This window comes from Mustela putorius, unplaced genomic scaffold (genome assembly GCF_011764305.1).
Source record: "Mustela putorius furo isolate JIRA1106 unplaced genomic scaffold, ASM1176430v1.1 tig00000430_pilon_pilon_pilon, whole genome shotgun sequence".
Lineage (NCBI taxonomy): Eukaryota > Metazoa > Chordata > Mammalia > Carnivora > Mustelidae > Mustela > Mustela putorius.
Window position 1 is genome coordinate 3,944,987 of NW_025421377.1, and position 17,605 is coordinate 3,962,591.

The following is a 17,605-nucleotide window of genomic DNA, read 5'->3' on the forward strand; positions in this document are numbered from 1 at the left end:
CAACTGTTTATGTCCTCAAATCAAAGAGTCTCATTCGGCGCACAGACAAGACAATAAACAAAGTCAGGAATGAACTGAAAGCGCCTCACACCTTCCATTGTCTCCCTTACACCACCTTCCCCTTTCACTCTTCTGGACAACATTTATGTAGCATCTGCTCTCGGCCTCAGGAATTTCCGAGTGACTGGGAAGAAATGATCACTCATAAGGCAATGTGGAAAGTTCTTCATTGAACAAAATGCAGTGGGACATAAATGAACACGAGGTTAATTCTTCCAGAAGGTTGTCCCGAAGAGGTGCGTGCCTCTTTGATCAGAGCCTCGAGTTAGGAATAAGAGCTTTCCCAGCAAAGAAAGGAGAGAAGCCTTTACAAAGAGGGTCACAAGCCAAGGCTGGTAGTTGTAAAAGAGCAGGGGAGGTTTGAGGATGGTAAGCCCGTCGGCCTGTGGTGCGATCTGATGCGCTCAGGGCCGGCGGAAGAGGTGGGAGAGAAAATCGAGAAGCTGAGGCGGATCATATTATGAATGGTTTTCTATGTGGGGCTAAGGAGTTACATTATTAGTCTTCCAGGCAAGGAGAAACTGTGGCCTCAAGGGATTATATTTTAACACGTAAGTGTCCCTGCTGCTAAAGACAGAAAGCTGAGTCTGGCTCTGTGATTCGGTGTGCTGTTAATCTCTGGAGAAAGAAAAACTGGCTAGGCTTATGACAAATGTTTTTTTAAAAAGGATGAACCACTTTATTATTATTATTTTTTTTTTACATATCTCATATCTCCTTTGGCTAGGAACCAGCAGGATTCTGTAACAAAGCTCTTCCTGCATCAGAGCAAAGACTCCAGCCAGACTGCCCAAGTCTGGCTTTGCCACTTCTACGCTGTCTCCTTGACCAAGTTACTGAACTTCTCTGTGCTGCCATTTCTCTAGCAATAGAATGGGAATGAAGGACGGCAAATAACTTCATACGTTGGTTGTAAGATTGCAGAAAGTCACATCATGTTAAGCTCTTGGAACAAACTGACAGACAGTAAATGCTCCATGAATTTAGCTATTAATATTTTTTTTCCCAAAACCATATTAAACCTTAGGGAAAATAAAAGCAAAAGCCACTTGAGTCCTGTTCCAAGAAAGTCCCTCAGACCTACCTTCTAGACTCCAAGAAAGATCTGAGAAGGATGTCAAATTTGACTTATAAACTAAAATGATATTAATGAGAGTTTTCTTGGGCCTTGACAAATACCAGTACCCTAAAATTACAGGACACAATAGAACGGATCAGTATCTACCAATATCGACTCTTTCCAACCAGAAAAAAAGAGATTAACCTTTACTTCGTTGGTTTTACCATTCTGTTTTTAAGAAGGACGGTTGCTGCTTCATGTGACTGTATTATTTTTACTCTTTGAAACTGTTATTTTAGTTCTGCCTTTCAGTATGAAACCAACACTGAATCAGCAAGCAACTATATTAGCACTTCCTTTTCACGTTAGAAACTAGTTAATCTCTGGTAACTCACAGCCTTAACACACAACAGCAGAGAGCATATCTGGTCAAAATTTGATCAAAGTTTCTCCTCCAAAGAGAGGATAATAGTAATATTACAATAACACACTTTTACCGGTTTGTTAAGCTTGCTTAAAGACTAACTTATGGTCTGGTGAACATACAGATTAATACAGTCTGATCCCTATGTAAATCTACATTTAGCGAGCCAGAAAGTCTCTCTAAATTACCCAGAAGCCATGCCGTGGAAGGGTTCAGAGAATCAGGCAGTGGGGCTGGGTTTTTGGCTCTGCCACATACTAGCAGCTAGCTGTATAATCTTGAACAAGGTGTTCAGCCTCTCGGTCCTTCAGTTTCTCAGCCATAAAATAGGAATGATAACTGTGTCTTCCTTACAAAGTTAAGAGGATTGCAGTTAATGACTATAAAGCCCGTAAGTCCTTGCCTGATACTTGGTAAGCATTATGGAAGATTTTGTAAATTAAGAAAGAAAAAAGGTTTACAAGAGCCTCCAAAGCCCTTCACCTCCTAAGACCAAAAAGCAGTCTTCATTGTCACTGTCAAAGGGACGTGCGTTCAGGATGACCAGGAAGTAATAGAATGTTCTCTACTGTCTCAGCTTTTATAAAGTAGAAATATTGTCCTTCTTAAGGTGCTTTTTTAACCCACCAGCCAGAAAAATTTGTAAGAGTCCCATTTGTCAGATACTCACACACAAATATCCTGGCAGGATAGGTAATTTCTCCATTTCCAGAGAAGGAAATAAGAGTTTTATCAACTGCCCAATATCACAGCTTGGTAAATGACAGATTGGGATTCAGAGCAGATCTGTCTGGCTTCAAAGTCCCCCGAACAGCCCCTCAGGAAGTTGCCTCCCTGTAGGATAAACAGCACTAAATGGACTAGAGCTGATGATTTCAGATGTACTTCTCTAATTGCCATGTCTTACTGGTGCCTGATTCTGAGTATCTGCCTAGCAGATACTCTCCTTATGTCTTTCTTTACATACCTTTAGCATGAGTCAAAATAAATCCATCATATACATCCTTGAACCTGAATCCCATTCAGTCACTCAATAACCATTTATTACTTGCCACAGGTTGCTAAGCAATGCCTTCACCGACCTTGTGAAGTTTACAGATTAGAGACTGAAAGACTGAAAAAAATCATTGCACCAATAACTTATTAGAGACAGCTGATACAAAGTAAAAGTGAAAGATGCTATTGTACAGGGAAGACCAGACAGACTGTACTAAGGAAGTGACATTTACGTTGCAAACCTGAAAGAACATGTCCAGCCAGTCAAGGGAGGGGGGCATGGACTCCTGATAGAGGACACAGCAGAAGAACACGCTGTAAAGACAGAAGAGAGTGGGATGCCTTCAAGGAACAGAGAGACCGCGGAGCTGGAACGATGAACTAAGTATAAGGAATGGAAGGAACTACCGATTCACAGAGACAAGCGGACAGGCTGTTGGACCCCAGGCCATATTGAGGACTTTTAAGATTTGAATTGGGGAAATGAGATGCTCCTGAAGGGCTTTAAACAGGGGAGGGACATGATCTTCTTTGTGTCCTTAAAGATCACGATGGCCTTTATGAACAACAGCCTGGAGAGGACACACGTGAAAAGAGGAGCCCGTTGGGATGTGGCAGAGATCCCCAGTTGTCTGTCCTCGGCATCCACTTCTCATCAGTAACAGAACCCTGACTTTTAGTTGGATACATTGACACTGAGACTAACAGACTCTCTCAGCTCCCTTTGCTGCCAGGCATGGCCATGGCGCTAGAATGTGGTCAATGAGACGTAGGCGGAAGCCCCGTGCGGGGCATTAGGGAAAGCTGGTAAAAAGGACCTAATTCAGATGGGAGAAGTCCTTTCTTGCTTTTCTGTCCTTCTTGCTTCTTCCAGCCTGCAATGCAGTCGAGATGGCTGGAGCTCCAGCAGCCATCTTGAGCCAAAATAAAATATATAAGCTAAGATGATAGAAGGGAAAGACAGGACCCAAGATCCCGGGGTTGGAACCACCATGCCCATTCAGGATAGCCTGCTTCCCATCTTCCCATTTTCTCATGCACCGCCCCCCCCCCCCGCCCCACGCCACAACACTAAAAGAGAAAAAAATTCTATTTTCTATAAGCTACTATTGTTGAGGAGTCCCGGATGATAGGTAGCCTAAGTCAAACCTAACTGATAGAGAGGCTACTGTATTCACCCAGGAGGAGGCAATGGCAGTTTGGATCACGGTGGTAAAGACATGGGAAGAAGGGCAAAACAGATACATTTAGAAGGCAGAACTGGCAAAACCTGTCAGGAGCCCAGACATGAGAGAGGGTGAGGGAGAAGGGTAAGTTTAGACCAACTCCCAGGTCTCCAGCACAAGCACCTGGGTACACTGTGGTACAATCACGGAGCTAGAAATGGCGGGAACATCTTGCATTTCTTTTCCGACATGTTGACTTTGAGATGCCTGAGAAAACTCTCAGACCACAGAACAGACATCAGGCTGGGAAATATAGACTGGAGATGTCATCAGCACACAGCCCTGGAACAGATGGTGGCTCCTAGAGCAAGTGCAGAAGGAGAGAAAAGTCCGCAGAACAGAGCCTCGAGGAACATCAACTCCTGAAGGAGACAAGGGCAAGCAGACAGAAAGGAAGTTCACAGTAGGAAATAAACGCCGGTTCTCCATTGCATGAACAAGAAGGGCTCGGGGCCAGGTGCATGGGTGGCTCCGTCGTTAAGCAGCTGACTTCAGCTCAGGTCATGATCCCAGGGTCCTGGGATGGAGCCCCACACTGGGCTCCCTGCTCAGCAGGGAGTCCGCGTCTCCCTCACCCACTCCCCCTGCTTGTATTCCCTCTCTCAATGTCTCTCTTGCTCTGTCAAATAAAAAAATAAAATCTTAAAAAAGGGGGGAGGATTCAGGGCTATCACAGGGGCACGGGGACCACTTCCAATGGGTGATGTACGAACAAATCAGCAGGATCTAAGAGACACAGACAGGCAAGAAGAAGGAAAAGGGAAGAGGAGAAAGGAAGAGGGAAAGAAGAATGTTCTCAGAGTCTGGCCTGGCAAGAGGGGACTCCATTCCAGGGGAAGAAGAGGAAAAGTAGACTCCTTCCTGCCCCCCCCCGCCCCACCCCAGTCAGTGGTTGGTCAGCTCACAAAGGCAGAGTCAGGTGCAGTCCTAGGGGCCCGATTCCAGCAATTGGTGGCTGGTGAACAGGCTTTCATCCACCCTGGAACATCCTTCAAATAATTATCTTAAATTTTCCAATGTTAATCAAAGTTTTAAAGGCGTGTGGGGTAGACTGTAAGGAATTTAATTTACTCAAATCTGCATAAGCAGTCGGAAAGAAAGAACAGATTTTTACAGACACCGAGAGTTTAACAGTAACAGCAGCATTACTAACTTTTCTTCAAGGCTCACTCTACGACGGATTTTGCTTTACATTTTCTTTAGTGCGCGTTTTAGATGCGTATCTCAACTGAGTCTCCTAACAACCCTACGAGGTAGTAGCCACTATTGTCCCCAATTCACAGATGAGGAAACTGTTGCAAAGTATTTAAGGTTCCTGTTAGTCTCGCATCATATAAACTAGTGAATGTCAGAGCCTAGGATTTGGACACTGGCTGTCTAACATCAGAACCCATGCTTCTTGTTCTATGCAGAAAATTTGCTTTTCTTAACTCTAAAAAAGAACATTTCCAACCATTACATTCGTTAGTGGAAAAAACAATTATTATGCAAAATCATAGGCAGGAAAAGAAGTTCTACTTCACTTGAAAACTGAAGGAACTGGCCAAAGAGAAGGTAAGCTGTTTTTCTTTTCTTTAACTGATCTGTTTGGTAACCCAGAAAAAAAGGAACCCAGGTTTTAGTCAGCTCATGGTATCCTGGTCAGTTCTTGCCCAGACCTGTTCCTCTACGGCCAGGCCCCCTTGAACGTGTTTGTGACAACAGGATACCGTGCGGACAATTCCACCCGTGAGAACAGAGGAACAGAGCAAAGTATGACCCCCCCCCCAACATGGGACCCAGACACAGAGGAGGTCAGGTGTAGGAAACTGTTCTACTTTTAGTCAAAGTTCACTGATGTAAAAGCAAATCTGAAGCAGTGTGTCTGGGGCATTGGAACAAAAGAAACCGTATTTCCACTGGAGACACAAATTGCAAACCTCAGTGTTTCAAATGAAGGCCTTTCAGGAGAGAAACTTGCTGAGAATTCAGTCTGGTTATGAAGCGACAGTGGGATGTCTGGGCTAATCGGTCATGATTAAGCATGATTTGGGTCAACGAAGAGAACCTTTCAAGCACAGAAGCTTTCCAGACAGTGTGCCCACATGCACCCACACACACAGAAGCTGCATATCAAAACGAGGGTGTGCACAACTCAGGAAGCCATTATTAGAAACCCACCATACACCAAGTTGTACCCAGCAGGTGTTGGGAGGGGAAGGCGGACATCGTAAGTTACAAGCAGGCATCATCTTTGGACTTTCTCAATTTTCTTTCCTATTTTTGCATTTAGTTAGTGCGCCGAAAAGAGCTAACAAAGCAGGCTTGAGACTGCTATTCTTAGAAAGGCCTCCTTGTGTTTCTACCGTTGGCCCTTGGCTGACGTCTGGGAATTTGGACCTTGGGAAGGTTCCACCATTTCCAGCACCGGTAAGAATGGCTCATTGTGCCTAAACTGTTGGTACAAATAATATAGCTAATGCTGAGCACCTGCTTTTGCCTTCTCAAGTCTGGAATTTGGGTATGTGCTGGGCAGAGGGTGCCTGTATTACTGGCCAGTCCCCAATAAAAACCTTGGGCAAAGAGTAAGTCTCCAGTAAGCTTCTGGATATTCTGCGTATGGTCACAGCTCACTGCTGGAGGGTTTTTTGTTTTTTGTTTTTTTTTTAAGATTTTATTTATTTGACAGACAGAGATCACAAGTAGGCAGAGAGGCAGGCACGGGGGGGTGGGGGGAGGGGGCGGGGAAGCAGGTTCCCTGCTGAGCAGAGAACCCAATGCGGGACCCTGGGACCATGGCCCAAGCTGAAGGGAGAGGCCTTAACCCACTGAGCCACCCAGAGGCCCCATCACTGCTGGAGGTTTGAAGCATGTCCTATGTGACCCCACTGAGAAGGGGCTCTTACAAGCTTGTGTCTGATCTCCTCTGGACTTTACCTCATGTGCCTTTTCCCTTGGCTGATTTCGTGTTTATCCTTTTGCTGTAACAAATGGTGGTAACGTGCACAACAATATGGTGAGTCCTGTGAGACCCCCAGCAATTAATGGAGCCTGGGAGTGGTCTTGGAAACACTCCTATCCCTCCAAAGCAGCTGATGAACTGGTTAAAGTTTTAGAGTAAGACAGACCTGATTTAAATCCCAACATGGATGCCTATTTGCTGGGAATCACTGAGTTAGTCACCATGTTCTCTAAACTGAAGATTTCTCTGAAAATAAGATAGGAAAATCTGCCTCAAAAGACTGGTGAAGATTAAATCCATGGTAGACACTCAATGACATTATATCCTTTCCCCTTTAGACTGATATGTGAATGGCAGCCCTACACTTGTGCAGTGCCCATCCTGCACAACACCAGGGAGCCCTCATGAAGTTCACTTCACTCCACCAATGCAACAGTCAGCTCATACCAGTTCATGGGCGCCTACCGTGCATCTCACTTCCCCGCTCCACTTTCAATGTTACGTTGGTGGCTGGAAATCTGCCACAGTAGGAGTATTTACACGCAGAAACTTGCAAACGCTGAAAATCAGGACTTCTTCCTTGACTGCCAATTGCTAGATATTTACTACACTACCGAATACTTCATAAAAAAATCAAATAAATAAAACCTGCCAGATAGGGGTTTTTTTGCCTAACCAAAGACAGCAAGCATATATGCATTTTAGAAAGAAATAGGCTGCAGGAGAAGATGTTGAACACTATTAGCCATAAAGGAAATGCAAATCAAAACCACAATGAGCTACCACTTCACACTAAGTAGGATGGCTAGAATCATGAAACATATTATAACAAGTGCCTTACTGAGGATGTAGAGAAAATGAAACCCTCACACACGTCTAGGGGAAATATGACATATTGCAGCCCCCTTGGAAAATAGTCTAGCAGTTCCTCAAAATGTTAAACATAGTTACCCAATGACCTAGCAAGAGAAGTGAAAACGTAGGTCCACACAAAAACATGTACATAAATGTTCAGAGCAGCTCGACTCACAATAGCCAAAAGGTTAAAACCAACCTGAATATCCATCAATGGATGAATGAGTAAACAAAATGTGGTATATCCACGTCATAGAATATTTAGCCGTAAAAAGGAATGAGGTACTGATACATGCTACAATGTAAGTGAATCTTGTAAACATTATGTTAGGCAAAAGGAAGCAGACACACAAAAAGTAGCATCTTGTATGATTCTGTTTATATAAAATATCCAGAATAGCAAATCCATAAGGACAGGAGGCAGATTCGTGGCTGCCAGAGGTTGGGGGGAGGAGGGGGATTAGGGATTGACTGCTTAATGCAGAAGACCGACCTTCCCCCCACCCCATATTTCTTTTCCTTCCCCTTTCTTTCTTTTTCTTCCTTCCTTCCTTTCTTTTCCTTCCTCTTTCTTTCTTTCTTCCTCTCCTTCCTTCCTATGATCTTTCTTTCCCTTTTTTTTCTTTTTTTTTCCCCCTTCCTTTCTCCCCTCCCCTCCTCTTCCTTTCTTCCTTTCCTTTTTTAAAATCCATTGTTTTCCGCTCCTGGCCTTCCTTGTATGATCAGACGTTCGGATTCTATAAGGCTTATTAGTCTATTTGTTTTAACTTCACTTTAGTGACCTTCTTGATAGCTTCCAGATTTTTTTTCTTTCTTCTTCTGTTTTGAGGAAGGACCAAAGCTCCATGCAGTTTTTCAAGCGTTAATTATGTAATTTTGTACCATCTGGATGTATATGATCTAATTTTCTGACTTTTCAAAATGATTGGTAATGACGATCAAATGAGCATTAATAATGATAACTATTTTTTTAAAGATGCAAAATGTTTTCAGTACCATTTTCTAGTAAGATTTCACAACTGTGTGAAATAGGTAAAGAAGATGGTACTCCCCCTGCCTCTGCCCTTCAGGCACAGATTATTGAGCTTCAGAATAATTAATGTGACTCCCTGGTCCCCGAAGACCAAACCAGCACTGGACCCCAAGTTTACTGACTCCTGATTCTTCCATTTGTCATAGAGACTCTCAAATGCTAGAGGTAAAAGTACATAATGTTGTATGTAGAGCTTAGTAATTTAAATTTAGGGACTAAAAGAATTAGCAAAGAATCTAACTAAACCTCTTTCTAAATAAAAACGAACAAAACAAAAAATACTTCTAGGGATGTGCAGGTGTCCCTATAAAGGAAATGCTATTTTTATTGCAATTTAGGAACCAATGGATTATCTCCCAGATTTTATGGGAAGCAGCTCATTTTTACTTTCAAAAGATGCTTTAATGAATTTATGTAAAATACGAGAAACTATGAATCTAAGTTTTGTTGTGATTTTTTTTTTTTTTGCTCCTGATCACTTTATTTTTAAACTACTTTAAATATTTCATCCCCCTCCCCCATTTCTCCCACCCCTAACCCCCACCTTGGGCAACCACCAATCTGTTCTCTATATCCGTAAGCTTGGTTTTCTTGTCCCTGTGGGTGGTGGTTTTATAACTCATATAGTATTTGTCTTGCTCTGATCGATTTCACTTAGCATAATGCCCTCGAGGCCTGTCCATGTTGCTGTAAATGGCAAGATTTCATTCTTTTCATGGCTGAGTAATACTCCATTGTATATACAGACCACATCCTCTTGAACCATTCATCCATTGATGAGTACTTAGGTTGTTTCCTTATCTAGGCTATTGTAAATAATGCTGCAGTGAACATGGGGTGCATATACCTCTCTTAGTGGTTTTTTTCTTCAGATAAATACCCCAAATAAATTCTGGATCATATGGTAATTCTGTTTATAATTTTTTAAAAGAATTTATTTATTTATTTGACAGAGAGAGATCACAAGTTGGCAGAAAGGCAAGCAGAGAGATAGAGGAGGAAGCAGGCTCCCCACTGAGCAGAGAGCCTGATGCGGGACTCGATTCCAGGACCCTAGGATCATGACCTGAGCCGAAGGCAGTGGCCTAACCCACTGAGCCACCCAGGCGCCCCTGTTTATAATTTTTTAAATTTTTTAAAAATTAAATTAAATTTAATTTAATTTAATTTAATTTTAAATTTAATTAAATTAAATTTTTAATTTTTTAAAGAACCTCCATATTGTTTTCCATAGTGTCTCCACCAATTCACATTCCACCAACAAAGCACAAGAGTTCCCATTTCTCCACATCCTTACCAACCTGTTATTTCTTGTGTTGTTGATAATAGCCATTCTAACAGATGTGAAGTGGTATCTCATTGTGATTTTGATTTACATTTCCCTGATTGTTAGTGATGTTGAACATCGTACCTGTTGGCCATGTATATCTACTTTGGAAAAATATGCATTCAGATCTTCTGCTTATTTTTTAATCAGATTGGGTTTTTTTGTTTTTGTTGGTTTTTTTGCTATTGACTTGTGTGAATTCTTTATATATTCTTGTATATATTCTTGTATAATTCTTGATGAGGGGTATTAACCCCTTATCATTTATACGATTTGCAAATATTTTCTCCCATTCAGTAGGTTGCCTTTTCATTTTGTTAATGGTTTCCTTTGATGTGTAGAAGTTTTTTAGCATGATGCAGTCTCCTTTGTTTATTTTTGGTTTTGTTGCCTTTACCTGTGATGTCATATCCAAAAAATTATTACCAAGACTATATCAAGGATTAGTTTTCTTCTAAGATTTTTATGATTTCAGGTCTTATGTTCATCTTTCACCCGTGTTGAGTTAATTTTTGTGTATGATGTAAGGATGCAGTCCAATATCATTCTGTTGCATGTGGCTTTCTGGTTTTCCAAGCAGCATTTATTAAAGAGACGGTCCTTTCCTCAGTGTGTATTCTTGGCTCCTTTTCATAAATGAATTGGCCATACATGTGTAAGATTATTTTGGGGGCCCCTATTCGGGTCTAATAATCTTTATGTCTGTTTTTATGCCTGTGCCATACTGTTATGATGACTATTGCTTTGTAATAGAGTCTGGAATCAGGGAGCATGTTTCCTCCAGGTTTGTTCTTCTTTCTCAATCCCCTTTGGCTTTGTGTTTCCATACAAAGTTTAGGATTGTTCCAAATCTGTGAAGAATGCCACTGAATTTTGACTGGAATTGCACTAAATATATGTCACTTTGGGCAGTACAGACATTTTAATAATATTAACTTCTCCAATTCATGAGCATGGAATATCTTTCTATTTATTTGTATCGTCAATTTCTTTCATTAATGTCTTGTAGTTTTCAGCTGACAGGTCTTTTTTTTTCCTTCCTTGGTGAAACTGATTCCTAGGAATTTTATTCTTTTTGATGTAATTTATTTCATTTAAGACTTTATTTATATGACAGGGACGCCTGGGTGGCTCAATCGTTAAGCATCTGCCTTTGGCTCAGGTCATGATCCCAGTGTCCTGGGATCGAGCCCCACATCGGACTCCCTGCTTGGTGGGAAGCCTGCTTCTCCCTCTGCCTCTCTCACTTCCCCTGCTTGTGTTCCCTCTCTCACTGTTTCTCTCTCTCTGTCAAATAAATAAATAAAATCTATTTTTAAAAACTTTTTTTTTATATGGCAGACATAGAGAGAGCATAAGTAGGGGGAGAAGCAAGTAGAAGGAAAATCAGGCTCCCAAGCTTGAACAGGGAGCCTGATACCAGACTCAATCCCAGGACCCTGGGATCATGACCTGAGCTGAAGACAGCCACTTTGACTAAGCTACCCAGGCACCCTCTTTTTTAAAATATAAACATATAATGTATTATTAGCCCCAGGGGTACATGTCTGTGAATCGCCAGGTTTACACACTTCACAGCATTCACCATAGCACATACCCTTCCCAACATCCACAACACCACCACCCTCTCCCTACCCCATGTGCCCAGCCCTCCTAAGTTTGTTTTGTGACATCAGGAGTCTCTTATGGCTTGTCTCCCTCCCAATACCATCTTGTTTCATTTATTCTTTTCCTACCCTCTAACCCCCCACGTTGCATCTCCACTTCCTCATATCAGGGAGATCATATGATAGTTGTCTTTCTCTGATCGACTTATTTCGCTCAGCATAATACCCTCTAGTTCCATCCACGTTGTCGCAAATGGCAAGATTTCATTTCTTTTAATGGCTGCATAGTATTCCATGATATATATATGTACCACCTCTTCTTTATCCATTCATCTGTTGATGGACATTTGGGCTCTTTCCATAGTTCGGCTATTGTGGACATTGCTGCTATAAACATTAGGGTGCACACGCCCCTTCGAATCACTACATTTGTATCTTTAGGGTAAATACCCAATAGTGCAATTGCTGGGTTATAGGGTAGCTCTATTTTCAACTTTTTGAGGAAACTCCATGTTGTTTTCCAGAGCGGCTGCACCAGCTTGCATTCCCACCAACAGTGTACGTGGGAAATTCCCCTTTCTCCGCATCCTCGCCTGCATCTATCATTTCCTGACTTGTTCATTTTAGCCATTCTGACTGGTGTGAGGTGATTATCTCATTGTGGTTTTGATTTGTATTTCCCTGAAGGGCCCTCTTTTTAATGGAATTTAAATATGATTATTTTCTTAATGTCTCTGATAGTTTTTTATTAGTGTGTAGAAATGCAACAGATTTTTTTGTATAGATTTTGTGTCCTACAGTTTTATTGTATTCATTTATTAGTTGTAACAGTTTTTTTAAGGACTCTAGAGTTTTTTTGTATATAATGTCATGTCATCTGCATATAGTGATAGTTTTACCCCTTCCTTCCCAATGTGCATGTCTTTTATTTCTTCTTCTTACCTAATTGTTCTGGCTAGGACTTCCAATACTATGTTGAGTAATACTGGTGACAGTGGATATCGTTGCCTTGTTCCTGATCTTAGACAAAAAGATTTTAGCTTTTAACTACTGAGTAGAATGTTAGCTATAGGCTTGTCATATATGGCCTTTACTATGCTGAGATTTATTCTTTTTATATCTGTTTTGGTGAGAGGGCTTTTTGTTTTGTTTTGTTTTTATTAAAGAGAGAGAGAGCACAAGCTTGAATGTGGGGAGGGGCAGTGCGAGAGGGACAAGCAGACTCCCCGCTGAACAGGGAGCCCAACACAGGGCCCAATCCCAGGACCCTGAGATCATGACTTGATAGAAGGCAGACACATAACCAACTGAGCCATCCAGGTGTCCCCTTGACTTGTTGTCATAAATGGAATTTGAATTTTGCCTAATGCCTTTTGTGCATCTATTGAGATGAACACAGGATTTTTATCCATCATTTTGTTAATGTGGCCTATCATCCTGACTGATTTGCAGATGTTGAGCCATCTTTGAATCCCTAGCATACATTCCGCTTGATCACAGCATATAATACTTTTAACATATTGTTAAATTCAGTGTACTGACATTTTGTTGAGGATTTTTACATCTATGCTCATGAGGGATATTGCCCTGTAATTTTCTCTTCTTGTGATATTCTTGTCTGGTTTTGGTATCAGGGTAATGTGGGCCTAAAATGAGTTTGGAAAAGTTTCCTCCTCTTCTATTTCTTGGAAGAGTTTGAGAAGGAAGACTAATTCTTCTTTGAGTATTTGGTAAAATTCATCAGTAAAGCCAACTGGTCCTGGGCTTTTGTTTATTGATAAGTTTTTGATTACTGATTCAATCTCCTTGCTGGTAATTGGTCTGTTCAGATTTTCTATTTCATCGTGATTCATTCTTGGTACAGTGTGTATTTCTAGGAATTTATTAATTTCTTCTAAGTTGTTCAATTTGATGGAATAAAATTTTTCATATTAGTTTCTTATGATACTCTGTATTTCTGTGGTGTCAGTTATTAAGTTCTTTTGTTTCTCATCTTATTTCTTTGAGCCTTCTTTTTTCTTAATGAGTTTAGCTAAAGTTTTGTTGATTTTGTTTTCAAAGAATCAGCTCTTAACTCCACTGATCTTTTCTACTGTTTTTTGGTCCTTTTTCTTTTATTTCTGCCGTAATCTTTGTTATTTTCTTCCTTCTTCTAACTTTCGACTTCATTTGTTCTTCTTTTTTTAGTTCTTTAAGGTATATAGTTAGGCTGTTTATTTTATACTTTTCTGGTTTCTTGAGGTATACAATTATCACTATGTATTCCTTCTCAGAACTTTTTGGGTTGCATTCCATAAATTATGATATGTTACATTTTTATTTTCATTTGCCTCAATGTATTTTTTTCTCTTTTGATTTTTTTTCTTTGACCCATTGATAGTTCAGTAGCCTGTTGTTTAATCTCCTTATATTTGTGAAATTTCCAGTTTTCTTCACATAACTGATACTACTTTCCTACCACTGTCATCAGAAAAGATGCTTGATATGATTTTAATTCTCTTACATTTATTTGGACTTGTTTCTACCATATGATCTATCCCAGAAAAAAACTTCCCCAAGAAAGTTGCTTGTATACTCATCTAGAGCCCCAGTTTTTGCAACTGCTGTCTAAACGACACCTCCAGATAGCCTGGTTCTGATGAACAGTGGGCCTTATGCTCATGGTCCAATAGGACTGTGTATATTTGCATATTTTTGAAAGCTGTTGTCCCTTGAGCTCTCTTCACTTTTTTAAATACTATTTTTTCTTTTGGTTGCTCTGATAAGGTAACTTATACTGCCTTGTCTTTGAGTTCACTGATGTTTTCTTCGGCTTCATCTAGTCTGCTGTTGAATCACTTTAGTGTATTTCTCAGTTCAGTTATTGTATTATTCAGCTCCATGACTTCCACTTGATTTTTTTGTATATTTCCTATCTCTTTATTGAAGTTCTCACTGGGTTCATCCATTCTTCTCCCAGTTTAATGAGCATCTTTATAACCATTACTTTCAACTTTTTATCAGGTAAATTACTTATTTCTATTTTATTAAGACTTTTCCCTTAGGTTTTATTTTGTTTTTTAATTGGGGACATATTCCTCTCTTCCCTTTTTTTGACTCTCTCTTTTGTTTCTATGCAGTAGGTGAAATGTCCACCTTTCCTAGGTCTAAAGGAGTGGTGTCATGTAGGACATGAACTTTGTCTTTTAACCTTGTTCTAGATCTTGTTTGTGGTTGTTCAAGCAGATTATTATATTTTTAATAGCTCCCAGTAGTTGATGGTGTGCCAAGACTTGTCAGTATCCCAAAGAGGAAGAGAATCTCAGCACCGAGATTTAAGCTGATTGGAAGCTAGACTCATAGACAACAGCTTTCAAAAGTAAGCAAATATACACAGTCCTAGTCAAATAGACTAACACTCAAATTGTAGGGATCCCAGAAGAGAGGGGGGCGGGGCAGAATCTTACTTAAAGAAATAATGGCTGAAAACTTCCCTAAAATGAGAAGTGTAACCGGCATCCAGAGCCAGGAAGACCAAAGTTCAATAAGATAAACCCAAAGAGACCCAAACCAAGATACATTATAATTAAAATATCAAAAGTTAAAGATGTGATATAATCTCTGTCTATCTAAAAGCAGCAAGGAAGAAAAAATTTTTTTTCTGTTACATACAAGGGAAGTCCAGCGAGACTATTAGATTTTTCAGCAGAAACTTTATAGTCCATAAGAGAATGGTACAAAAAAAAAAAAAATCAGAGAGCTGAAAAAAAAAATCTTCCAACCAAGAATATTCCACCCAACAAAGTCATTCAGAATTAAAGGAGAGATAGAGTTTTTCACACAACCGGAAGCCAAACGAATTCATCACCACTGAACTGGCCTTAGAAGAAATGTGGGTTTAAAAAAAAAAAAAGATTTAATTATTTATTTGAGAGAGAGAGAGAGAGAGTGCAAGGGGAAGGGCAGAGGAAGAGGGAGAGACAAAATCTCAAACAGACTCCTCATAAAGTACACAGCCCAAAGTGGGGCTTTATCCCAGGACCCTGAGATCAAGACCTGAGCTGAAATCAAGAGTTAGCTGCTCAAGTGATAAGCCACCCAGGCATCCCATGGTCTTACAAGAAATGTTACAGGAACATCTTTGAGCTGAAAAGAAAGGGTAGTAATTAGGAACAAGAAAACATGAAAGAATAAATCTCACTGGAAAGGTAAATATATAGTAAAGGTAGTGGGTTAATCACTGAAAAATATAGTACGAAGATTTAAAAACAACAGTAGTAAATATAACTATGATTACAACTATTAGTAAGGGATACATAAGATTAAAGGAGTAAAATGAGACATCAAAAACATAAAGCATGGGTGGAGAGTAAAAATGTAGAGTTTTAGAATGTGATCAAATAAGTTGTTATCAACTTATAACATATAGGTTATTATATATATAAGGCTCATGATAATCACATGCAAAAACCCATAGTAAATACATATATGATAGAGACAAAGGAACTTAAGTAAACCATTAAAGAAAGTCATCAAATAAAAGAGAGCAAGATTAGAAAAAAGGAACAGAAAAGGAACTACAAAAACAGCCAGCAAACAATTAACAAAATGGCAATAAGTATGTATCTATCAAGAATTACTTTAGGGGCACCTGGGTGGCTCAGTAGGTTAAAGCCTCTGCCTTCGGCTCAGGTCGTGATCTCAAGGTCCTGGGATCGAGCCCCGCATCAGGCTTTCTGCTTGGAAGGGAGCCTGCTTCCCTTCCTCTCTCTCTCTGCATGCCTCCCTGCCTACTTGTGATCTCTGTCTATCAAATAAATAAATAAATATTTTTTTTTAAATGTGTAAGAATTACTTTAAATGTAAATGAACTAAATTCTCCAATCAAAAGACCGCAGTGACTATATGGATTAAAAAAACAAAACCTTTCCATATGGTGCTTATAAGAAACTCACATTTGGGTTTTTTTTTTTTTTCATTTTGGTTCTTTTCCGTTAATTGCATGAAGAAGTTACACTAGTCCAAGTTAAAGGCAGATCCCAAATGGTTATGTTATACAAGCTGTGAGGTTTTTAAATTTGTGACAAGAGACAGAAGGGAAATTCTACTCATTTCAAGGAAATCCTCATTTAAGCTTCAGTGAGCCAAAAGCACTTGAAACCATGAACCTTCAGCTGGTCATCCTCAGCCAGTTCAATCTCTCTGGATTGGCGTATGTTCTTACACTGGTCACCCTGTAGCTAAATTACTTCTCCATATTCTGGATGCTCAACTACAGTACCATTAAAAGCAGATTTCTTCTTGAATGCTTTCATAGTTTCTTTTTATCATGATCATCAGCTATCCGTTGGATAGTAGTAAGGGTCTTCCTGCTATTTCTCTGTTGAATTCTTATATGGATAAAATCCTCAGTGCCAGCAGGAAGCAGATTTTCACCCTTGCTTGCATCATCAAAGGGGTCAAAAGAAGGGAGGTTCCAGATAGCAGACAGAAGAAAAGATTCCTTTTCCTGGGTGGAAATAGCCTGTGGAAGGTGGTGGCAGGAGATGGCAGGCATGGGAGGAGCATCAGGAAGCAAGTGGGCTTGAGGAGAAGGCCACTCAGTTCTTGGAAGTGGCCCAGTGACTGGAGCCAAGGGACTGACTCACTTTAGATGTAAAGACACAGGGGTAGTTGGATGGCTCAGTCCTTAGGCATCCACCTTTGACTCTGGTCATGATCCCAGGGTCCTGGGATTGAACCCCACATTGTACTCCCTGCTTGGCTGGGGGCCTGCTTCTCCTTCTCCCACTCCCCCTGCCTATGTTCCCTCTTTCACCGTGTCTCTCTCTGTCAAATAAATAAATAAAATCTTAAAAAAAAAAAAAAAAAAAAAAAGGGCGCCTGGGTGGCTCAGTGGGTTAAGCCGCTGCCTTCGGCTCGGGTCATGATCTCAGGGTCCTGGGATCGAGTCCCGCATCGGGCTCTCTGCTCAGCAGGGAGCCTGCTTCCTCCTCTCTCTCTGCCTACTTGTGATCTCTCTCTGTCAAATAAATAAATAAAATCTTAAAAAAAAAAAAAAGACACAGACTGAAAATGAAGGGATAGAAAAAGATTC

General features: G+C 40.5%; 1 protein-coding gene and 1 pseudogene across 5 annotated transcripts in view; both read right to left on the minus strand.

The window, feature by feature from the left end:
• Positions 1-17,605, minus strand: part of TEC (tec protein tyrosine kinase) — a 140,232-nt gene that overhangs the window by 55,382 nt on the left and 67,245 nt on the right. The gene's annotated exons all lie outside the window — the stretch shown is intronic.
• Positions 16,384-17,225, minus strand: LOC123392029 (annotated as a pseudogene).